At 36.7% G+C, this 26,401-nt stretch overlaps 2 long non-coding RNA genes across 2 annotated transcripts; both read right to left on the minus strand.

Annotated features, from left to right (window-relative positions):
• Nucleotides 1–3,980: 3,980 nt before the first annotated feature.
• LOC128546213 (uncharacterized) lies at nt 3,981–14,940 on the minus strand. The gene is made up of 3 exons (XR_008370096.1): nt 13,736–14,940; nt 12,562–12,748; nt 3,981–7,253 (listed from the first exon to the last, which is right to left on the minus strand). It is a non-coding gene; the product is annotated as an uncharacterized LOC128546213 (long non-coding RNA).
• Nucleotides 14,941–14,986: 46 nt separating this feature from the next.
• LOC123545190 (uncharacterized) lies at nt 14,987–20,078 on the minus strand. Its single transcript, XR_008370097.1, has 3 exons — nt 17,167–20,078; nt 16,012–16,099; nt 14,987–15,743 (listed from the first exon to the last, which is right to left on the minus strand). It is a non-coding gene; the product is annotated as an uncharacterized LOC123545190 (long non-coding RNA).
• Nucleotides 20,079–26,401: the final 6,323 nt, after the last annotated feature.

Below are 26,401 nucleotides of genomic sequence, written 5' to 3' on the forward strand. Positions count from 1 at the left end.
CGTCTCAACATAGTTTAATTATATTATGCGCGATATAAAAAAGAGTTTATAACGGCAATAGGGTTTGAGTTATTATATCATCACTATGCGGTAGGTGATATAAACTTTGGATGTGCCGGTTTTAGCTCGACTTTTCGAAGAAAAAGTAGAGCTATTGCATTCGCAATAAGTCAAATATCTCTGTTACTATCAAAGCAATTGACTTGAAACTTAAAATATTTATTTACTATCAAAGTCTACACAAGGAAGAACAATCCCCATAACTTTGATTGAATTTTTACAGAATTATGCCCCTTTCTAATTTGGCATCTTTGGTTATAGTTTTTGATAAAGTCAAATATCTCTGTTACTATCAAAGCTATTGATTTGAAACTTATAATAGTTATTTACTATCGAAGTCTACACCAGGAAAAATAATCCCCATAACTCTGATTGAATTTTGATAGAATTATGCCCCTTTTAACTTAGAATTTATGGTTAAAGTTTTTTATAAAGTCAAATATCTCTGTTACTATCAAATCTATTGACTTGAAACTTAAAATAATTATTTACTATCGACGTCCACACCAGGAAAAACAATCTGCGTTACTCTGATTTGAATTTTGATAGAATTATGCCCCTTTTTGACTTGATAAAGTCAAATATCTCTGTTACTATCAAAGCTATTGACTTGAAACTTAAAATACTTATTTACTATAAACGTCTACATCAGGAGAAATAATCTCTATAACCTATAACTCTGATTTAAATTTTGACAGAGTAATACCCCTTTTTAACTAAGAAAGTTTGGTTAAAGTTCTTGATAAAGTCCAATATATCTGTTACTACCAAAGCTATTGACCTGAAACTTAAAATACTTATTTACTATCAAAGTATACACCGGGAGAAACAGTCCCTATAACTCTGATTTGAATTTTGACAGCATAATGCCCCCTTTTAAATTAGAATTTTTGGTTCAAGTTTTTGATAAAGTCAAATGTCTCTGTTACTATCAAAGCTATTGACTTTAAACTTGAAATAGTTATTTACTATCGAAGTCTACACCAGGAAAAACAATCCTCATAACTGTGATTTGAATTTTGACAGAGTTATGTCCCTTTTTAACTTGGAATTTTTGGTAAAAGTTTTTGATTTTTTTTTCTTTTGATTTAACGTCGCACCGACACATGATAGGTCATATGGCGACTTTCCAGCTTTAATGGTGGAGGAAGACCGCAGGTGCCCCTCCGTGCATTATTTCATCACGAGCGGGCACCTGGGTAGAACCACCGACCTTCCGTAAATGAAGAATTCAACGCCCCAAGTGAGGCTCGAACCAACATCGATGAGGGGCAAGTGATTTGAAGTCAGCAACCTTAACCACTCGGCCACGGAGGCCCCCAAAGGTTTTGATAAAGTCAAATATCAGAGGATGGGAGCAAAATTTAAAGAACTTTACTGTTGAAGTCCTAAGGAAAATGACAACAAAGGGAAGAAATTCCCCGAAAAACTCTTAGTCCACTAAAATTATTAACAGGTACAGACGTGTCAAAATACACCTTAACTTTGCAGGTACCATCCATGTTGTACCAAAGAAAAGTGGTATCGGTTTTTACCTACGGCTAATAATAAAAAAAGTTACAAGATAACCTATTTCTAGTGACATAAAAGGGAAGTAATTCAATTAAAAATATTGTAAGTGAACAAAAAAAAAGAATCTGCCAAATAAAAACAAGAGCACCGCAGTGCAAAGCAACATAAACACAAAACAAAGTCATGTGACCTTTAACTTCTAAGTGTGACGTTTACCTTGAAGCGAGCTATGTGCTCTGCACGTCGTCTCAATGTGGTGAACATTTGAGCCAAGTTTTTTTTAAATCCTTCAGGCAGTTTAAGAGTTACACATCGCACTCGAAACAAAGTTATATGACCTTTGACCCCTAAGACGGACACACAGACAGACAGACGGTCAGACGAACACCAAAACACGTTCCTTCGGGCGTATAATAACAACAAAGGAATGGAGACGCAAGATATTACGTTTTCTACAGTTTTCACAATGTTTTACCTGCTGACCTACATTTTGATCCCAGTTAACCCTGTTAAGATTTATTTTCATTTCGGACGACGACGACGATGGAATACGTATACATTGCGAACAGATAAGCTCATCTTTTCAACTTTGTCGCAGATGCGCAACTTATAACATTGAAGAACCTTTCGGGAAAGTGTTATGACGCTAAATCAAATACTTTTTGCGATATGCATAACAAAACACCTCTCTGGCGAACAGATAGACGGACAGACAAAACCAAATCTTATCCTGTGCGGTAACATAATAAGCCAGACCTTACCATCATTATTGGAATGTTTTCCTACCACACATAAATTAAAATTATCTTGTTGAGACAGTCCCCTTGAAAAATCGATCGTCTTAGGTGTTCACAGTCCACGTAGACTTAATTCGTAATGTCTAATAAGACGATGTGTCATGCCCAACTTTCAGACCCCTAACTCAAAGGTCAAGGTCACACTTAGCAGTCTAATGTTAACATGGCAATAACAGGGTCTGTTTCGTGTCCGGTCCATAACTCTGTCATTCATTAAAGGATTTTAATATCACTTGACATACATGTTCCCCATGAGGAGACGACGTGTCATGCGCAAGACCCAGACCCCTGGCTCAAAGGTCAAGGTCACAATTGGAGGTCAAATGTCAACAGGGCTTTTTTCCTGTCCGGTCCATAACTCTGCCATCCATGAAGGGGTTTTAATATTACTTGGCACAAATGTTCCCCATGATGAGCTGACGTTTCGTGCGCAACACCCAGAACCCTGGCTTTAAGGTCAAGGTCACACTTTGAGAACAAAGGTCAATAGGATTTTTTCCTGTCCGGTCTATAACTGTGTCATGCAAAGCATGATTTAAATATCAGTTGGCACAAATATTTCTCTGGATGAGACAACATGTCATGCGCAAAACCCGGGCCTTAAGTCTAAGGTCAAGGTCACACTTAAAGGCCAAAGGTCAGATACAAAAATGACTATGTCTAGAGCATTTCTTCTTCATGCATGGAGGGATTTTGATGAAACTTGGCACAAATGTTCACCACTATGAGACGGATTGTCGTGCGCAAGGACCAGGTCTCTAGGTTTAAGGTCAAGGTCATACTTTAGAGGTCAAAGGTTAAATTTAAGAATGACTTTGTCCAGAGCATTTCTTCTCCATGCGTGGAGAGATTTTGATGTAACTTGGCACAAATGATCACTGCCATGAGGCACCCTTTTTTAAATATTACCTCCCTTTGTTGTTACTATAAATAGATTATATTGTTACTTTTTTATTACTGGCCGTAGGGAAAAATCGAGACCACTTTTCTGTGGTACAACATGCATGTTACATTGAATTTTTAGATGTATTTTGACCTATCTCTACCTGGTCAAGAGTTTTGTGTGGACTTGTAATATATTTTTTTCGTTTGAAAAATATTATAGACGAGCTGCTTCGAATATCCAACAAGTCTACATAATAATTTTATGCAAAATATAGAAAAAGAGGAAGGAAGGGGTAGGGGGTAGAAAAGGGGGTGGCGGGAGGGCGGTGAAGGGGAAGTGGAACAAGGATGAATATTCAAAAGGGAATGCTACGTTCTTTAATTAGTTACCCTACAACGTAAACCACAGCAGCGCAGACACTCATGTGAACTGGAAAATGCTGAAATCGCATACTAGGAATATGTAATTGAACAGCAAATGCTGATTTTCATCTTATAAAAACCATGATTTGCCATATTGGACTGGTTCAATAAATCATGCAACATCGATGAAAGTTAGAAGTAAATCTGGTCCCTAAATTCATGTAGCTGAGATATCTCGATGTTGTTTCTGGACAATGTATATACACCTATTTTTCAGCTTGCTACAAAAAATCATGAAAAAGACTTGTGTCTCTTCAGCACCCAAACTTCTATAATCTGCAATAATGAAAACAACAAAATAAATAAAGACATACTTTTTTATTTCAAACTTTAGCACAAATTTCCACAGATGCACCTGATATATCACTTGAGAAAAAACTTCAATGCATAATTATGTTTTGTGCAGTGTGAGAAAAGGGACCATTCTATAAGAAAACATGGGCAAAAAAAAAATTGTCCAGATATGGATATATACAAGGGCATTTTTGTGATGTAAAAACTGATAAAAAAACTCAAAAACTCTGATTTTCACTGCAGGTACTCTAGAGGAAATACTGAAAATGCCATAAAACCTTGAAAACTAATTTAATCAAGCTAAAACTTTTTTTTCATGCAGATAAGACTAAGAATAATTCTTTAAAATCTGGTAAGAATTTGTACTCTGAAATGGTCTAGTTATGTGTGGCAGCTTTGCGGAAATCATTCAGATGCAAAATTCACTTTGTCCAAATTCTTAAAATGCACGTAAAGTTTTCTAAAACTGACATGTACATTTGAGAATTCCTATTACAGGAATTGTCAAAATCCGAAGGACAATTGTAGTATGGTTAATATTCTCATACTGCACAGAACATTATACAGATTTTTAGTCAACCTCATTTTATTGAAAACAAACAGATTTAGTATACTTTTAACATGTTTCTATAAAGTAAATATAATAATAGTACAAACAATAAAATCTGTAAAAAGATCAGTAAAATTGATATATAGATGATATTACACGAGTGTCTTTTCATACTGAATTTATTAAATGACTTGAATAATTCAACGAGTTTAATAAATTCAATGTGGAAAGTCACAAATGTAATATTCTTTTTATCACATGTTAGCTTTTTCTGCCAAAACATCTATATTCTACTTTCTTTAACTATTAGAAACAAGTCAATTTGACCAGCGACTCCTACACTTTAAAAGCTTTGATTTAAACATGTTTCACAAAGGCATTTTTTGCAAATCATCCCTGTAACACACATACATGTATATGTATTAAAATGGAATAAGGAATCTACAATGCTTTTAGACTGAACATATTTAAATATTCTGCATATTAATCACATTTAGGCAACATTTGATGATATTTTTCACTTTTTTGTATATTTACTTTAAAGAACATATTTGTTTGTTTCAGTGTAAGATTGAAATATTTTTCATGTGTGAACACCAGAATGCAAAGTTTTCAGGTGGCATAGCCACAATTGAAAATGCAAGATATGGTGTTCACGAGAGAAAGATATTTTGATGTTACATGTAAAACAAACAAATTTTCTTTTTATTTCATGTTTTGACTCAATTTACCCATTTTATAGTTTCTTACCAGTGGAAAATATCAATCACTGTGAAAATACCTGATACAATATACTCTAATATTTCCCTAACTCACTGAAAAACATGTAATAAAGAGATTTATTTAAGGTACAAGATAACCCATTGCACAGAGTTAGATCCATACTAGAAATTTACTTTTAACTGAATGTTTGAAAGTTTTTATTTACCCTTCTTTAATATGAAAGTATTTAAAAGATTCAGTATTTCTTTTTATTTCCGAGTAATTTCTAGTTTTACATTTGCATTTTATAGATCTCTGGGTTTTTTAACAATCTGAACCAAAACTGTGCATAACTTCCAAATTCATTAATTCAAATATATCTTGGTTATGCAAAGGAGGGCAATAAATTTTTAACATACATTTCTAATGAATTCCATCGATGTATATAACTCTTTATGCAAATCTTTTATAAGGTCTTATATTTATATCTTCCTCTTATTTTTATTATTTGTTGTATTATTTATGGTAAAATAACTCTATCATGGTTAGGAAACCAAGATTAGAAAATCAAATTAAAACAAGATGGCCATGAAGGCCCTGTATCACTCACCTGACCTAATGACCTAAAGATCATCAAGATAGTTTCATTAAGATATGGTCATAAATGTGGCCTCTAAAGTGTTAACTAGCTTTTCCTTTGATTTGACCAGTGACCTAGTTTTTGACCCCATATGACTCAGATTCAAACTTGACCTAAAGATCATCAAGATTAACATTCTGACTAAGTTTCATGAAGATACAGTCATAATTGAGGCCTCTAGAGTGTTAACTAGATTTTCCTTTGATTTGACCAAGTGACCTAGTTTTTGACCCACATGACCCAGATTCGAACTTGACCTAAAGATCATCAAGATTAACATTATGACTAAGTTTCATGAAGATACAGTCATAAATGTGGCCTCTAAAGTGTTAACAAGCTTTTCCTTTGATTTGACCCAGTGACCTAGTTTTTGACCCCATCTGACCCAGATTTAAATACAATCTATAGATCATTAAGGTTAACATTCTGACCAAGTTTCATTAAGATATGTTCATAAATGTGACCTCTAGAGTGTTAACAAGCTTTTTCCTTTGGTTTGACCTGGTGACCTAGTTCTTGATCCCAGATGACCCAATATCAAATTCATCCAAGATTTTATTAAGGATAACATTCTGACCAAGTTTCATCAAGATTGGGCCAAAATTGTGACCTCTAGAGTGTTAACAAGTTTTTCCTTTGATTTGACCTGGTGACCTAGTTCTTGATCCCAGATGACCAAATATCAAACTTATCCAAGATTTTTATAAGGGTAACATTCTGACCAAGTTTCATTAAGATTAGGCCAAAATTGTGACCTCTAGAGTGTTAACAGTCAAATTGTTGACGACAGACGACTAACAACGGACACAGGGCAACCACAAAAGCTCACCTTGAGCACTTGGTGCTCAGGTGAGCTAAAAAAAACTCTGGTGAAATTCTAAATCTAAGGATCATGTTTAGTGAACACAAGTAAGTGTTTGAACATAATCTTTTCCTTGAAAAAAAATCTAATTATCTGCTCTGAATACAGTACCTTAAAATGCATCAATTATGTAGAAAATGGTTCCATCTTCTTATGCAAAAGAAGGTCATGAGACAAAAAAATACAATCAAAAGACATGAAACAGTCATTTCCGCAGTAAATTCCAAAAACCTGTCAACAATAAAACCTAATGTTTCTTTGTTTATAATAAAACCTTGTCTTCTATACTATTATTTTCCAGACTATTCATGCAGTCTTAAGACACAATCATTTTAAACTTAAATCTAGAAAAAAAGTCTAAGATCTGCCACTGTTATCTCCAGACTTGAATCTTTGGTAAATTTCTTCATACATCTGATGAATCCGTAACCTTGACAACTAATGTCTGCTCCTGTTGATCCCTTGTCTACAATGGATTGGTTTTCCTTGGCCACTGACAGCTGCTGCCAATCTTTAACTGTAGTTTATCTGGAGTAAAATTGTATGAATAACATGAAATACTACAAAATTAAACAAGAGGACCATGATAGACCTAGATTGCTCACCTGAGTTACACTGCTTGGCTTAAACAGTTTTGGTAAGTGGTTATGCAAAGAAAATGGAATAGTGCCAGTATTTTCTGACAAGAATATTTTGAAAGTTTTTTCTAAATGCAATTACTTCAAAATTGGGCCTTCTGTTTCTGACAGGCAAATTTCTAAAGATTCCAATATAAAGATATAGGGAAATTATATGGAGAAGTGACCACCCCACCTGGCGGCCATGTTCAATCAGGAATCAGAATAATTTGAACAATCTTCATAAGGTCATCTAAGAAACATTTGTGTAAAATTATCTTAAAATCTGGCCTGCTGTTTCTGATAAGCTTTTTAAAGTTTCCAATGCATACATATAGAGAAAAATTACTATATCCCCTGGCTGCCATGTTTTTTGACAAATCATAAATATCTGGAAACAAGAGGGCCATGAAGGCCCTGTATCGCTCACCTGACCTACTGACCTAAAGATCATCAAAATAGTTTCATTAAGATATGGTCATAAATGCGGCCTCTTAAGTGTTAACTAGCTTTTCCTTTGATTTGACCAAGTGACCTACTTTTTGACCCCACATGACCCAGAATCAAACTTGACCTAAAGATCATCAAGATTAACATTCTGACTAAGTTTCATTAAGATAAGTCATAAATGTGGCCTCCAGAGTGTTAACAAGCTTTCCTTTGATTTAACCTGGTGACCTAGTTTTTGACCCCATCTAACCCAGATTTGAACTTGACCTATGGATCATCAAGACTAACATTCTGACCAAGTTTCATTAAGATATGGTCATAAATGTGGCCTCTAGAGTGTTAACTAGCTTTTCCTTTGACCTGACCTAGTGACCTAGTTTTTGACCCCACATGATTCAAACTGGACTTTAAGATCATCATGAGTAACCAGATTTGAATTTGACCTATGGATCATCAAGACTAACATTCTGACCAAGTTTCATTAAGATATGGTCAAAATTGTGACCTCTAGAGTGTTAACAAGCTTTTCCTTTGATTTGACCTGGTGACCTAGTTTTTGACCCCAGGTGACCCAATATCGAACTTGTCCAAGATTTTATTGAGGGTAACATTCTGAATAAGTTTCAGTAAGATTGGGCCAAAATTGTGACCTCTAGTGTTAACAAGCTTTTACTTTGATTTGACCTGGTGACCTAGTTTTTGACCACAGATGACCCAATATAAAATTTGTCCAAGATTTTATTGAGGGTAACATTCTGACCAAGTTTCATTAAGATTGGGCCAAAATTGTGACCTCTAGAGTGTTAACAAGCTTTTCCTTTGACTTGACCTGGTGACCTAGTTTTGGACCCCAGATGACCCAATATCAAACTCGTCCAAGATTTTATTGAGGGTAACATTCTGACCAAGTTTCATTAAGATTAGGCCAAAATTGTGACCTCTAGAGTGTTAACAGTCAAATTGTTGACGATGACAGACGACAGACGGACAACGGACACAGGGCGATCACAAAAGCTAACCTTGAGCACTTTGTGCTCAGGTGAGCTAAAAAAAAAACTGTGGAGGGACATTAAAGAATCACTATAGTATAAACTGATTTTAAAATCATGCCAGCAGTTTCAAGACATTTTTAAAGGGCAAGTATACTGCCTTACAATAGATTAATCTTATATGAAAGCCATCCTCAAGCCTTTCATTGCATTGAAAGAATTTTTAAATTAGGACCAATATTGAGAAAGATATGGCATTTTGAAATTTAAGAAAATGGCTGATCATGGAAGCAGCCATTTTAGTGTGTTTATGACATCAATTACACTGCTGAATTCTTTATTAAGCAAATAACCTTTTAAATAGATAGATTGCGTATGTTTCCTGAGTGCAAACATGGTAATTTCTTTCATTATAGCTGAAAAAAAGTAGATAAATTATTTTACAGAAATAAGAAAATACAGGTCAAAAATGTGTCTAGAAATTTAATAAATCAGCCAATTTGTTTTTTGTTACCATGGAAACAAAATAGACACCATTTTGATCAAATATTTAAATGCTCACAACTTTCTCATTTTAAAACCAAATTTGAAAATTCTTTACTTCTTTAAATGATCTAAGAAATCCTAGCAGATGGAATTAACACATGAACAACATTGCTTTTCCTTTTAAGTTTCCACTACACAAGAGGAAAAAGTGACCACTTGCTCTGGCAGCCATGTGTTTTTGTCAAATTGGAATAATATGAACAATCTCGGTAGAGCGTCACACAAGGACTATTTGTGTGAAATTATTTTCAAACTGGGCCAGCAGTTTCATTCAAGAACATTTTTAAAGTTTCCACTATATACATGTAGGGAAAAGTGGCCATCCCCCTAGCAGCCATATTTATCAAGGAATTGGAATTATTTGAACAATCTTGGTAGATGGTTAAATAAGGACCATGCAAAATTATTAAAAAATCAGACTCGCAATTTAGAAAGAGATATCGTTTTGAAGATTTTACTATTTTTAGCTCTGATTGCCCCCGTGTGCAACCAAGAAAAACAGATTGAATCTATCCAAGGAACATCCAGCCCAAGTTTCATTAACTTCCACCACACGGTTAGAGAAGACATGTTCGAAGAAAAGTGTGGAAGGATAGATGTACAACATACCATGAATGATCACAACAGCTTACCCCAAGCACTTCATGCTCAGGTGAACTAAAACGTAACAAGAGTGCCAGAATGTCATAATATACTGGTACTGATGATAAACCTGAACAGAAAATGAGGTTTTTTACCTGTAACATTTTTATTTCTGCAAACTGTAATCAATGGTCGGTATCAAAATAAAGCTTAACATTTGCTGAAAACTTTACATAATTCAAATTTTATATTTAGTAAGCAAACCCACACAAAGTGAGGCCCTGAAAGGGGTTTGTAAAATGGGGACTGTATAAACGTTGACTGATGATAAATTTGACCACTTTGTCATTTACAAAATTTTCTTCATATTATTATATTGAAACTTTCCCCAAATAACTGCAACAGTCATTCCTGATCAAGTAAAGAAAAGTGACCCAATGTCAGGCCTTTATGTTTCGACAGTGAGCATGCACAAAAAACACCCTCTTCCCCAGCAATTTTGAATAAATATTTTTTTATACAAATAAATGTAAGTCATTTATTTATACAGAATATTTACCAATTTTGTTTTTGTTTACACCAGTTGGTGTGGTAAGTGGAAACTATTAGATGGTGTGTTCAATTTTATAAATAACCGATTGCAATCGAATATTTCCAAGGTGGTCGACTTTATCATCTGTCCGGGTTTATCATCAGTACCAGTACGCCGGTCACAGCAAATTACTTTACACTAGCACATGTATTTGCAAATGGAATTTTAATTTAGTGGTTGTTTAGTAATTTTTGTGATTCTTTTGTTTTTCTAAATCCACATAAAAACTCCTTACCAAGTAGAGATACCTTAAATTACACCTAAAATTTGAAAATAACATCTATGTTGTACCACAGAAAAGTGGTCTTGGTTTTTCCCTACGGTCAATTATAAAAAAGTTACAATATAAGTTATTGAAGTCCACACAAAAAATCCTTACCAGGTAGAGATAGGTCAAAATACACCTCAAAATTGGATGTAATATACATGTTGTACTATAGAAAAGTGGTCTCGATTTTTCCCTACGACTAGTAATGAAAAAGTTACAATATAAGCTATTTATAGTAACAACAAAGGGAAGTAATTCTAAAGAAGGGACCTGCACATGACACTTCATCTCATGATGGTGTACAAGTGTGCCAAGTTACATCAAAATCCCTCCTTGCATGGAGAAGAAATGCTTTGGACAGTCATTCTTGTATCTGACCTTTGGCCTCAAAGTGTGACCATGACCTTTGACCTAGGGACCTGGTTCTTGTGCAAGACACTCCGTCTTGTGGTGGTGAACATTTATACCAAGTTATATCAAAATCCCTCCATGCAAGAAGAAGAAATGCTCCGGACAAAGTTTTAATTCTTGTATCCTTTGACCTCTAAGTGTGTCCTTGACCTTAGAACAAGGGACCTGGTTCTTGCGCAAGACACTCCGTCTCATGATGGTGAACAATTGTGCCAAGTTACATCAAAATCCCTCTATGCGTGAAGAAGATATGCTCCGGACAAAGTCATTCTTGAATTTGACCTTTGATCTCTAAGTGTGACCTTGATCTTAGACCTTAGGACCTGGTTCTTGCGCAAGAAACTCCATCTCATGATGGTGAACAACTGTGCCAAGTTTCATCAAAATCCCTCTATGCATGAAGAAGATGTGCTCCTGACAAAGTCATTCTTGAATTTGACCTTTGACCTCTAAGTGTGACCTTGACCTTAGACCTAGGGACCTGGTTCTTGTGCAAGACACTCCATCTCATGATGGTGAACAATGTGCCAAGTTATATCAAAATCCCTCCTTGCATGAAGAAGATATGCTCCAACGAAGTCATTCTTGAATTTGACCTTTGATCTCTAAGTGTGTCCTTGACCTTAGACCTAGGGACCTGGTTCTTGTGCATGAAACTCGGTCTCATGATGGGGAACAACTGTGCCAAGTTTCATCAAAATCCCTCCATGCTTGAAGAAGATATGCTCCGGACAAAGTCTGTGGACGCTGCCCGCCTGCCCGCCCCCCACTCCCATCCGCCCACATGGGGCGTTCCCATAATACATCCCATTTTTCAAACGGGCTTATAGAATATACAGGAAATGTAAGTTATTGAATAATAACCATGTAAAACTGACCCATGGTGCTATATTTATATTAAATTTCATCATCAAGATCCATCAATAAGTTACTTCATGATGTGGGAATTTATGTATTTTAAAACAATTAAAGGACAATAACTCTGCAGTTACTGAAGAGATACCGACGGAAATTGTGTGAGCACCACTGCCCTATAGTGAACTGTATTTCTATTAAGTTTCATGAAGATCCATCAATAGGTTGTTTTGCTACCATCAAAAATTCCTACTTTTTACATATCAAGGGGAAAAACTCTGTTTTTACTGGATCAAGGTGAATAATACTAAATGTGATCAATTGTCATGTGCTATTTGATAACTACATGAGATCTGGTGATTCTAGCAAACATACTTCTTCAGTTATAGGAATTTTCTATTTTGGATTGAAAGAAGCATGTATAGACAATCAGCCAAACAGACAATGCCAAATCTTTATCCCTTCACCTTATTAAAAGCATAAACAGAGGATTTCAAGAAGTAGAACATTTTATCAGACCACCTACATCTTTCGAAAGTTTTGTTGTAATAGTCTTCACTCTAGTCGCTCTCCAGCCAAGTCTATAGCCTGTTAACTGATGGCATACTCTGTACATAACAAGACCTACAAGGCTCATGGACTGTTCATACTTAGTAACCTACTTGGCTGTAATGTACTTTGCTGTGTTCTCTTGATATGTTCTACACTAGTCCCTGAAATATAATACAGAAACTTATCATCACACAGATACAGTGCTCGGTACTTAATCTTTTACTTCTGTCCAGGTTAAAACTGCCATCATAAACATCAACTTACAAGGTGATAAAGCTTGGATTTGGCCTTGCCATTGGTCAATTCTAAATCTGTAATAAAAAACAATCACATTTTGTACTTATGAGACTGGTGTCCAATATCATTTTCATAACCAAATACAAGTATATTTACTGGTTTCTAAGGATCTCAAGGATTCATATCTTTAGTATAAACTAAGTGCATGTACATCAGGGATATAATTACTTCAAGCAAACAGACTTAACCATCATGTTTTATTGAACATAACTCGGTTAAAACAGCAAAACCTGACATAGCCTGACAAAAGTGAGTTGGGCAGCCAAAAGGAAAAACATACAAAAAGTAGGTCCACCTTCTTGACCACTTCAAACACTTTGGCAATATACCAGATATTTACTGCAAGGTCAAACAAATAGTTCCTTAACTGTGATGAGGTTAGTATATAAACAAAACTGTTCTGTATGAATATTTTCCTTAATTAATATGTATACTTTTAAACATGGGGGCCCAGTGGTCTAGTACTGTCAATCCAAGAACCAGGGATTGAATCCCGGTCTAGGCACTGGAAATTTCTGAGATGCTCCTGAGTGTCTCCCACCTAACTAACAGACCAGTACTGGTTCCTCTCGGACGGCTTCATGTGTATCAAAGCTATACACTGGGCCCGTTAAAGAACCACTGTCTATTCGCAACGAACTAGGCTGTCAGCCATACAGGCCTGTATCTAAAAGGATTTCTCTCTCTTCTAAGACTATCTTGCTCTGTCCCTCTGGTCAATCCAAGTAGAGGATGAATTCAGCACCCTGAGTGGCTGCCTTTGCACTATGTAAAACGCCTTGAACATGTCTATCATGAAAAGGGTGCTTATAAATCTAGTATAATAATACATAAACATATAAACATTATACCCTGTATCCATACAAGTCACCATTCTGTACTTCTGGTGGTGGTTCTACTATAAGTCAAATATTTCTGCAGAATTCAAGTTGACTGGTTTGACATCCACTCGAGCAGGAGATGGTGCTAAAAACAGTATAAAGATATTTTGAAAATTAAAAAAAATCCTATCACCATCTTTGTTGTTCTTGACAATGGTATATAATATCAATGGTATTGTCTTCTATTTAAAGGAGTTCATCACAATATTTTGTGCGCAGCTCAATCGCGCAGCAAGCGATAACCACTGTAAAGTTCAGGATTCGCCGCCGAAAGTGTATAATTGTCTGATATGCAGTGCACTCGCGCAAAAAGTATCGTATGTACTGACAATATAGGTCGTGCATCCATATTTTACTGTTAAAAGTGATGGTGTTTTATTGCAGGAGTAGTCGTAGGAAGTGCTCGAATCGAATACATTGTGGACAGCCAATTTGAAAGTAAACTATTTCGTCCAGTAATAATGCAGCCGACTCCAAGTCAAATAAATTCCAGAAAATCTTAACGTAGATCTATCTCCTTCAAGTTCAGATGTGACTTCCTAAAAATGTTGTTATACTTTTTGTGCCCCATCCTGCATTTCACGTAGTGAGACCAGAGTTATGGCCCTTGACAGTCAAATTGTACATAAAGGGTCTAAACATTTGTGTCGCATGTACCTCAAAAGTATATGCGCCAAGAGTCATGAAACCAAACAAGAATTAAATTCAGCATGCGAAGTTGTGCACCAGTGCTTTTATTTGAGGTTTCACTCAGTAAAAACAGATTTATGACCCTTGACGTGGTCAAATATATACGTAAATGGCATGTGAAAGCTTGTGTAGCACGTATCTCAAAAAGTATTTGACCTAGAGGCATGCAACCTTAAAGGAGCATTATTCCGCATGTGAGTAAGAAAACTGGTTAAGAAACTGATAATAACATTGTGCAATTTGTTTTGTAAGAAGAAAAAATGTTCATAATTTTAGGTGGGTGGGGTAATGAAAAAATACTTTTGTGGGTGGAGTGAATATTTTTTAATTTTTCTTGAAAACAAGCATAAGTTGATATTGTTTTTTGGTTTAGTTTTTTTTGTCTTAGTTCTAGCTTACATAATATAAAATTTGGTAAAATTCTGTCCGCTAGATTTTTCATATCATTAAGAAATACTTCATGTTTTTCTCAGTTTCAGATACTTTCGACTTTAACATTGTGACGAACGAACGAACAGATGGACAGTTGAAAACTAATATGCCTCCTTTCAGGGGCATAAAAATCTAGGAAAAACTTTGTAACAGATAAGGTAGATCAAACAGTAGTGAATTAGCACTACGGTGTTACTAAAACAGCTTCAAGCTACACTTTGAAACAATTTTGTCATCTCATATGACAGCACTACTGGTTTTTTCCCAGGAACAAGACTGTAAAACTAACAAGCTTGAAGCATACTTCACCAGGGTTCAAACATAGACATGCATGCTTGGTTCTGGGCAATCCCACAATTTTGACACAGATGACTTGTAAAACATGGAAGCTGTATGCACCTACTGGCAAAGTCATCACAGGTTACTACAGAATGTTCACAGCTACTGTATTTAAACATCTGATTTTCACTGAACATAACTTTTAAAGAATTTGTTCAAATTATTTAAAATATCATTAAACATTAGCTTGTAGCTTTTCATTTCAGCTAGAGAACAGAAAGGCACTAGCTAATTTTAGCAGGTAGAAAATATTGCCTCTGGTTCATAGTAAGATTTAAATGAATTCATATAAACTAAGTTACATACCTGCTTCATCTACAGACACAGTAAATGATGTCATGTTCTAACAGGACCTTCCTCTACTGCATTGAAAGCTTTCACAAAGAACGCATAGTTCACAAGCAGGGCAGTATTTCTCTGTGGTGACTACAGAAATCTCCAACCCCATATAGTTGGTGTTCTCCCTCTATCTATGCATCAACTTATAACCCAGCAAATCTCCATTTGGTAAAGGTTGCTAAAGTAGATATACCAGGAAATATCACAATGAAAAATTTCAATGTTCAAAGTGTTTTAGATTTAAAATATAAGACCAGAAATATTTATTCTCGTGTGTATCATATTTAGTGAAATTATAATGCATGTATAATGCAACACTTGTGTCAAAATTTAACTGGATAGCAGAAATCTATTAAAAGCTATTGACTGCTATGTCTTGTTTTTCATTTGTAAATTACTGCTGTCATGATAACTGTCTTTGTAACTGCTAAATATAGAAAAATTACCTCCCAGGTGACCTTGACTCATGTAGTGAGGTGCTCCACTTTCACATGTCTGAGGGCTCCTTCTGGATCTATAAATCACACATACTCACTGAAACAGATGGTTAAATCAAACATCAGATAACACAAATACAGAAGAAAACAATATTTGAGCCGTGCCATGAGAAAACCAACACAGTGGCATTGCGACCAGTATGGATCCAGACCACTGGGCAGTCGGGTCAGGATCCATGCTGCTCGCTTTCAAAATCTATTGCAATTAGAGAAACCGTTAGCGAACAGCATGGATCCTGACCAGACTGCGCGGATGCGCAGGCTGGTCTGGATCCATGCTGGTCGCAAAGCCACTATGTTGGTTTTCTCATGGCGCGGCTCATTTGATTAAAAAATATCAACTCTGTGTTTATCTCGAATAAATATTTGAACTGAACTTTTTTGGGCATTTGTGAGCTTAGTGAAGAACTATTCACTTAGTTGTCTGGGCTGTCTCAAAAGTTTATATGATACCAAGAAAGTAAAGAAGAAACATAAGAATGATTTTGTTACTACAGGAAAACAGAAAACTGTTCCTATTTAAGAATTAACAAGTTTATTTGAAAATATTCTCTGAAATTTTATACTGGTAGGTTTGTGTAATCTTATAGCACAAACTCCAAAATACAGTTCAAAAAGATCATGCATGGCTATATACAGTTATTCGGTATATGCGAAAAATGATGCAAATGTTCATTTTCAAATGTGTTAGTATTATACAAAGCTGCTGAGAAGTAAAATCAAGCTGACATTTAATTCTTTTGTTCAAAAATGATCATATTTATTTACTACTTTAGATCAACTGATTAAAAACAAGGAGCTGCGGTCAATAAACATTTGATGCCCCTGGTGGCATCCTTGGCGATACAAAGCAACCCAAGTCCAAAACGAGGTCAAGGTCAAACTGAGGTCAGGTGATGTCTGAAGATGAGGAATGGTCACAGGTTACATCTGCACTAGTATCAAGTCATTCTAGTTAGGGGTATTGATGACAGACAAAACGGTCCCATTTGGTTAACCTTGTATGGACGGACGAACAAACGAATGAACGGACAGGACAATCACTATATGCCTCCCGCATCAGTAGATGCCGGGGGCATAAAAAGCAAATGCTTGAAAATTTACCTGCAATGATGCCATTTGGTTCTACAAGTGTTTCCCATACCAGTGGGAACCTGATTACTGTGGTGGACCAGGAACTGAAAATAGACAACATTTATTCTTGATTTGAAAGTGGTTATCCTTTTACAAAGAACAACAGATTACAACATACAAGAGGGCCAAATAGGCCTAAGTTGCTGACCTAAAGAGGACGATGATCATCTGACCTTGCTTCTGACCAAGTTTGGTGAACATCTTTTAACTTATAGTTATTCAAAGGTATTTTTCAATATTTTTCTGTGACAGCCCAAAAATGCTTACCCATTAAAACAAACTTCCATTTTTATAGTTAGAAGTTGTTTTGTTTTTAGTTCCTATGTCCCCTATGTGGGGCCAAGTGGTAACCACAACGATGATGCTACAGACCAAGTTTAATGAAGATCCAGCAAATGGTTCATGGGAAGATGTAATTTAAATGTTTTTCTATATTTGGCTCTAATGGCTTTAGAAAGGGGACTATTTCAAACTGTTTCAAGCTCAGGAGTGAAACATACATGTTTACCTATAACCATCTCAACTCTAATTTAATGATTTGAGTTATATTTATGGTGATATCAGTCCTTTAAAAATTGTCAAAAAATGGAAAATTTCACCAAGACAATAAATACATTCAAAGAAGGGGCATACTGTATTAAATAATGTATAAGTGTGTTATGGTTCTTGGCAAGAACAATTTAGTCACAGAAATTCTTTTATTTGATATGCATTCAAACCCGCATCTACAAACTTTGTCCGGAGCATTTCTTCTTCTTGCATGGAGGGATTTTGATGTAACTCGGTACAAATGTTCACCATCATGAGACAGAGTGTCACACACAAGAACCAGGTATCTAGGTCTAAGGTCAAGATCACACTTAGAGGCCAAAGGTCAAATTCAAGAATGACTTTGTCCAGAGTATTTCTTCTTCATGCATAGAGGGATTTTGATGTAACTTGTTTCAATTGTTCAACATCATGAGATGGAATGTCATGCTCAAGAACCAGGTCCATTGATCTAAGGTTAAGGTCACAAAGGTCACAAATAGAGGTCAAAGGTCAAATTCAAGAATGACTTTGTCCAGAGTATTTCTTCTTCATGCATGGTGGGATTTTGATGTAACTTGGTACAAATGTTAACCACCATGAGATGGAGTGTCATGTGCAAGAACCAGGTCCCTGGGTCAAAGGTCAAGGTCACACTTAGAGGCCAAAGGTCAGATGCAAGAATGACTATGTTCGGAGCATTTCTTATTCTACTACAACTGTTAGCTATACATTCATTGACAAATATGCAATTTGGGCAGTATCCATAGTTGTTTTTGTATGTTTGAAGCTACTGTCATGATATTTGAGTCATATGTGCTGTTCTGTAACATAAACTTTTCTTCTAACGAGCTCTCAAAGGGCGCATTTTGTGACTATGTCACCCTTGTTTCTTGTGTGTGAACACCCTGATAATAACACAAGCACTGTATACATTATATCCTGTTTAAACATAAAAGGTTCAATCAGCTGAAATGATTGTTAATATTTTCACTACAAAAAGGTTCACTGTTGACAATATTTCTTTCAGTCAATAAAATATTGAAAGTCAAATTTTTCAAAATCCTAGAGCTGGTTAAAGCAGGAAGCTGCCAGCAATTCTGTTGTCATGGTAATTTTGTTTTGATTTTTCAAAACCACCTGTTGCTTTCTGTAGAGGAAATATTCAAAATTCCAAAAAGGTGAAAATCCTAATTTGAAACATGAGACAATGGAATTCAGTAATAACAGACACAGCATACCGATTTGCAAGAACTGGCATCTAATGATTTAGGGACTCACAACTGTATTTATTCCTTTGTCTGTTTAGATCTATGCTATATAATAGTTACAGACAATGTTTGATAAAGATCTATCAAGTGGTTTATGAGTATAAACCTGGACCGACTATGTGAAATCCCAATTAAAACACCAGGGCCCAGTTGTTCGAAACTTTGACAGTTGATTAAGCTAACAGTCGATTAGCTTTTAAAATAATAATTCAACATTTTAGAAAACTTAGAAAAACAAATGTATGACTTAAGGATTATGAACACTAAAACGTCTTTACAGTAAAATTAAAACATCATACTAGTGTTTCCCACCAAGACTAGTATTTTGAATCAAAATTTAAAAGGGGATTAGTTTAACAGTCTGTTAAAGTTTCGAACAATTGGACCCAGGTAAACAACTCTACATGCTGAATGACAATCCTGTCAGGTTTTATTTGATATATATATTATTTACTTATTTATTTACATATTTATTCCCAAATAGTAGATGTTTATAAACTGAAACATAATGGATAACTCAGGAAAGGATAAGAAAGGAAGACAAGTCCTATAGAATTCTTCTCTTGTGAGGTTTGATGACTCTGGGTAAAATACTTTTTGTGATATACACAACAAAAGTTTGGACGGAAAGAAAGATGGACAGACAAAGCAGTGGCTGTATGCTCCCCTTCAGGGAACATAAAAACAAAAATATACTAAGGGCAATAATTAAAGTCATCAAATTAGAACTTAAGTAAAACATGATCTGTTTACGCTATTCTATGTGCATGCAGGGCAAAACAAAAAATATTTATCATGAACAAAGCCATAACTGCACAAAATATCAGCTGAAAAAACCAAGTATATAAACATGTTTGAAGATCTATCCTACTCCAAAAACTTGCTGAACAAGAGCATCTATGACAAAAGGAAAGAATTTTTTTAGAAGATGCCAGGATTCAGTGTAATCTATGATATAATTATAATTTATACAGAAAGACAAAATAATTACACCTGAGAATATAGGGAATAATTTCTAAGACATGGACAATAATAGGAAGTAAAATGTAACTACCTACAAAATCCTTTTGACAAAATGTGTAAAAATGGCTCAATATATTAAAATATTTGTTATAAACATTTCTATATTTTAGTATAACTTAATTACATTTTAATTATTTTCTATAAAAAGTGTATTAAAAAGATTTTTTTAATTTCCCTTTTTTAGAAGAATAGTTTTTACAATAAGTTTTGGATAAAATTGTTTTTGTTTTGTTTTTCTGTTGTTATTTTTTTTGTTGTTGTTCTTTTTTATACAATTACATTTTTTTTAAAAAGTACAAAGTAAAAAGAAATTGAATGTTCAAGAAAGTAAAAATCCATGTGTCAATAGGAAGTACACACCTGTTTGTCAAACAAACTTCAAACCACATGAACCAAATGTCAATTACTGAACAAACAAATCAATTAGCACCTAGCCAATCAATTAACCTTCTTTAATGTAACAGGTATCAGGACAGGGATTTCCATTTATCACTCAATGGTCAATCAAAATACTGATTGACTCATGTGTTAATGAAAGGTCAGAGTTCACATGATCCATGGTGGATCTGGGCTTGTATGTGAACTTGTCTCCCAGCTTGCCATATATCACTACAACAAATGCCAGTTCCAGTACTGGCTTTATATACCAAGCAAAATTTATCCACCACTAGCATTCAAACAGCACTGCTTCCAGATAAGCTTGTCTATTGATATTATTACCAAAGAACACCTATTAGCATTTTCTTAAATGTGTGAATGCATTAGAAATAAAAATTAATATGGAATTATTTAACTGAATAGAATAAAAATTATAAATCAAAATATTTTATGTTTGGGATCAGGAGAAAACGACAACATGAATAGCAAAACAGTACAACAATGATGCTACCTATTCCTTGGTACATGCTTAGTGCTGGTGTTTTTATGCTACTAGCACTTGTCTGTGCTTGGGACCAGGAGCAAACGGCAACTTGGGACCAAGAGCAAATGACAACATGAATAGGAAAACAGTAAGACAAAGATGCTACCTATTTCTTGGTACATGCTTAGTGCTTGTGTTTTAATGTTACTAGCACTAGCCTGTGCCTGGGACCAGGAGCAAACAACAACATCGATAGGAAAACAGTAAGACAAAGATGCTACCTATTTCTTGGTACATGCTAAGTGCTTGTGTTTTTATGCTACTAGCACTAGCCTGTGCTTGGGACCAGGAGCAAACAACAACATCAATAGGAAAACAGAAAGACAAAGATGCTACCTATTTCTTGGTACATGCTAAGTGCTTGTGTTTTTATGCTACTAGCACTAGCCTGTGCTTGGGACCAGGAGCAAACAACAACATGGATAGGAAAACAGTAAGACACTAATGCTACCTATTTCTTGGTACATGCTTAGTGCTGGTGTTTTTATGCTACTAGCACTAGCCTGTGCTTGGGACCAGGAGCAAATGGCAACATGGATAGGAAAACAGTAAGACAATGATGCTACTTATTTCTTGGTACATGCTTAGTGCTGGTGTTTTTATGCTACTAGCACTAGCCTGTGCCTGGGACCAGGAGCAAACAACAACATCAATAGGAAAACAGTACGACAAAGATGCTACCTACTTCTTGGTACATGCTAAGTGCTGGTGTTTTTATGCTACTAGCACTAGCCTGTGCTTGGGACCAGGAGCAAATGGCAACATGGATAGGAAAACAGTAAGACAATGATGCTACTTATTTCTTGGTACATGCTTAGTGCTGGTGTTTTTATGCTACTAGCACTAGCCTGTGCTTAGGACCAGGAGCAAACGACAACATGGATAGAAAAACAGTAAGACAAAGATGCTACCAATTTCTTGGTACATGCTAAGTGCTGGTTTTTTATGCTACTAGCACTAGCATATGCTTAGCACCAAGAGCAAATGACAACATGGATAGCAAAACAGTACGACAAAAGATGCTACCTATTTCTTTGTACATGCTAAGTGCTTGTGTTTTATGCTACTAGCACTACCCTGTGCTTGGGACCAGGAGCAAACGACAACTTCGAGTGGAAAACAGTACGTCAAAGATGCTACCTATTTCTTGGTACATGCTAAGTCCTGGTGTTTTTATGCTACTAGCACTAGCCTGTGCTTGGGACCAGGAGCAAATAGCAACATGGATAGGAAAACAGTAAGACAATGATTCTACCTATTTCTTGGTACATGTTTAGTGCTTGTGTCTTGATGCTACTAGCACTTGCCTGTGCTTGGGACCAGGAGCAAATAGCAACATGGATAGAAAAACAGTAAGACAATGATGCTACCTATTTCTTCGTACATGCTTAGTGCTGGTGTTTTTATGCTACTAGCACTAGCCTGTGCTTGGGACCAGGAGCAAATGACAACACGGTTTGGAAAACAGTAAGACAAAGATGCTACCTATTTCTTGGTACATGCTAAGTGCTGGTGTTTTTATGCTACTAGCACTAGCCTGTGCTTGGGACCAGGAGCAAACGACATCATGGATAGGAAAAGAGTAAGACAAAGATGCTACCTATTTCTTGGTACATGCTAAGTGCTTGTGTTTTCATGCTACTAGCACTAGCCTGTGCTTGGGACCAGGAGCAAATGGCAACATGGATAGGAAAACAGCAAGAAAATGATGCTACCTATTTCTTGGTACATGCTAATTGCTTGTGTTTTTATGCTACTAGCACTAGCCTGTGCTTGGGACCAGGAGCAAACGACAACTTTGAGTGGAAAACAGTACGACAAAGATGCTCCCTACTTCTTGGTACATGCTAAGTGCTTGTGTTTTTATGCTACTAGCACTAGCCTGTGCTTGGGACCAGGAGCAAATAGCAACATGGATAGGAAAAGAGTAAGACAATGATGCTACCTATTTCTTGGTACATGCTTAGTGCATGTGGCTTTATGCTACTAGCACTAGCCTGTGCTTGGGACCAGGAGCAAATGACAACATGGATAGAAAAACAGTAAGACACTAATGCTACCTATTTCTTGCTACATGCTTAATGCTGGTGTTTTTATGCTACTAGCACTAGCCTGTGCCTGGGACTAGGAGCAAATGATGACTTGGGGAGGAAACAGTGAGAAAGAGACGCTACCTATTTCTTGGGACATACTAAGTGCTTGTGTTTTTATGCTACTAGCACTAGCCTGTGCTTGGGACCAGGAGCAAACGCCAACTTCGAGAGGAAAACAGTACGACAAAGATGCAACATATATCTCGGAACATGCTTAGTGCTTGCTGTGTTTTTATGCTACTTGCGCTAGCCTGTGCTTGGGACCAGGAGCAAACGACAACTTCGAGTGGAAAACAGTACGACAAAGATGCTACCTATTTCTTGGTACATGCTAAGTGCTGGTGTTTTTATGCTACTAGCACTAGCCTGTGCTTGGGACCAGGAGCAAATAGCAACATGGATAGGAAAATAGTAAGACAATGATGCTACCTATTTCTTGGTACATGCTAAGAGCTTGTGTTTATGCTACTAGCACTAGCCTGTGCTTGGGACCAGGAGCAAATGACAACATGGATAGGAAAACAGTAAGCCTGTGCTTGGGACCAGGAGCAAACGACAACGTCGAGTGGAAAACAGTACGACAAAGATGCTACCTACTTCTTGGTACATGCTAAGAGCTTGTGTTTTTATGCTACTAGCACTAGCCTGTGCTTGGGACCAGGAGCAAACAACAACATGGATAGGAAAATAGTAAGACAATGATGCTACTTATTTCTTGGTACATGCTAAGTGCTTGTGTTTTTAGGCTACTAGCACTAGCCTATGCTTGGGACCAAGAGCAAATGACAACATGAATAGGAAAACAGTTAGACAAAGATGCTACCTATTTCTTGGTACATGCTTTGTGCTTGTGTTTTAATGTTACTAGCACTAGCCTGTGCTTGGGACCAGGAGCAAATGACAACATGGATAGGAAAACTGTAAGACAAAGATGCTACCTATTTCTTGGTACATGCTAAGTGCTTGCGTTTTTATGCTACTAGCACTAGCCTGTGCTTGGGACCAGGAGCAAACTATAACTTCAAGTGGAAAACAGTAAGACAAAGATGCTACCTACTTCTTGGTACATGCTGAGTGCTTGTGTTTTTATGCTACTAGCACTAGCCTGTGCTTGGGACCAGGAGCAAATAGCAACATGGATAGGAAAACAGTAAGACAATGATGCTACCTATTTCTTGGTACATGCTGAGTGCTTGTGGCTTTATATTACTAGCACTAGCCTGTGCTTGGGACCAGGAGCAAATGACAACATGGATAGAAAAACAGTAAGACACTAATGCTACCTATTTCTTGGTACATGCTTAATGCTGGTGTTTTTATGCTACTAGCACTAGCCTGTGCCTGGGACTAGGAGCAAATGACGACTTGGGGAGGAAACAGTGAGAAAGAGACGCTACCTATTTCTTGGGACATACTAAGTGCTTGTGTTTTTATGCTACTAGCACTAGCCTGTGCTTGGGACCAGGAGCAAACGCCAACTTCGAGAGGAAAACAGTACGACAAAGATGCAACATATATCTCGGAACATGCTTAGTGCTTGTGTTTTTATGCTACTTGCGCTAGCCTGTGCTTGGGACCAGGAGCAAACGACAACTTCGAGTGGAAAACAGTACGACAAAGATGCTACCTATTTCTTGGTACATGCTAAGTGCTGGTGTTTTATGCTACTAGCACTAGCCTGTGCTTGGGACCAGGAGCAAATAGCAACATGGATAGGAAAATAGTAAGACAATGATGCTACCTATTTCTTGGTACATGCTAAGACCTTGTGTTTATGCTACTAGCACTAGCCTGTGCTTGGGACCAGGAGCAAATGACAACATGGATAGGAAAACAGTAAGCCTGTGCTTGGGACCAGGAGCAAACGACAACGTCGAGTGGAAAACAGTACGACAAAGATGCTACCTACTTCTTGGTACATGCTAAGAGCTTGTGTTTTTATGCTACTAGCACTAGCCTGTGCTTGGGACCAGGAGCAAACGACAACTTCGAGTGGAAAACAGTACGACAAAGATGCTACCTATTTCTTGGTACATGCTAAGTGCTGGTGTTTTATGCTACTAGCACTAGCCTGTGTTTGGGACCAGGAGCAAATAGCAACATGGATAGGAAAATAGTAAGACAATGATGCTACCTATTTCTTGGTACATGCTAAGTGCTTGTGTTTTTATGCTACTAGCACTAGCCTGTGCTTGGGACCAGGAGCAAATAGCAACATGGATAGGAAAACAGTAAGACAATGATGCTACCTATTTCTTGGTACATGCTTAGTGCTTGTGTCTTTATGCTACTAGCACTAGCCTGTGCTTGGGACCAGGAGCAAATGACAACATGGATAGAAAAACAGTAAGACACTAATGCTACCTATTTCTTGCTACATGCTTAATGCTGGTGTTTTTATGCTACTAGCACTAGCCTGTGCCTGGGACTAGGAGCAAATGATGACTTGGGGAGGAAACAGTGAGAAAGAGACGCTACCTATTTCTTGGGACATACTAAGTGCTTGTGTTTTTATGCTACTAGCACTAGCCTGTGCTTGGGACCAGGAGCAAACGCCAACTTCGAGAGGAAAACAGTACGACAAAGATGCAACATATATCTCGGAACATGCTTAGTGCTTGTGTTTTTATGCTACTTGCGCTAGCCTGTGCTTGGGACCAGGAGCAAACGACAACTTCGAGTGGAAAACAGTACGACAAAGATGCTACCTATTTCTTGGTACATGCTAAGTGCTGGTGTTTTATGCTACTAGCACTAGCCTATGCTTGGGACCAAGAGCAAATGACAACATGAATAGGAAAACAGTTAGACAAAGATGCTACCTATTTCTTGGTACATGCTTTGTGCTTGTGTTTTAATGTTACTAGCACTAGCCTGTGCTTGGGACCAGGAGCAAATGACAACATGGATAGGAAAACAGTAAGACAAAGATGCTACCTATTTCTTGGTACATGCTAAGTGCTTGTGTTTTCATGCTTCTAGCACTAGCCTGTGCTTGGGACCAGGAGCAAATGGCAACCTGGATAGGAAAACAGTAAGACAATGATGCTACCTATTTCTTGGTACATGCTAAGAGCTTGTGTTTTTATGCTACTAGCACTACCCTGTGCTTGGGACCAGGAGCAAATGACAACTTCGAGTGGAAAACAGTACGACAAAGATGCTACCTATTTCTTGGTACATGCTTAGTGCTTGTGTTTTAATGTTACTAGCACTAGCCTGTGCTTGGGACCAGGAGAAAATGACAACTTAGAGTGGAAAACAGTACAACAAAGATGCTACCTACATCTTGGTACATGCTAATTGCTTGTATTTTTTGGCTAATAGCTCTAGCCTATGCTTGGGACCAAGAGCAAATGACAACATGA

This window comes from Mercenaria mercenaria, chromosome 1 (assembly GCF_021730395.1).
Source record: "Mercenaria mercenaria strain notata chromosome 1, MADL_Memer_1, whole genome shotgun sequence".
NCBI classification, from domain to species: Eukaryota; Metazoa; Mollusca; class Bivalvia; order Venerida; family Veneridae; genus Mercenaria; species Mercenaria mercenaria.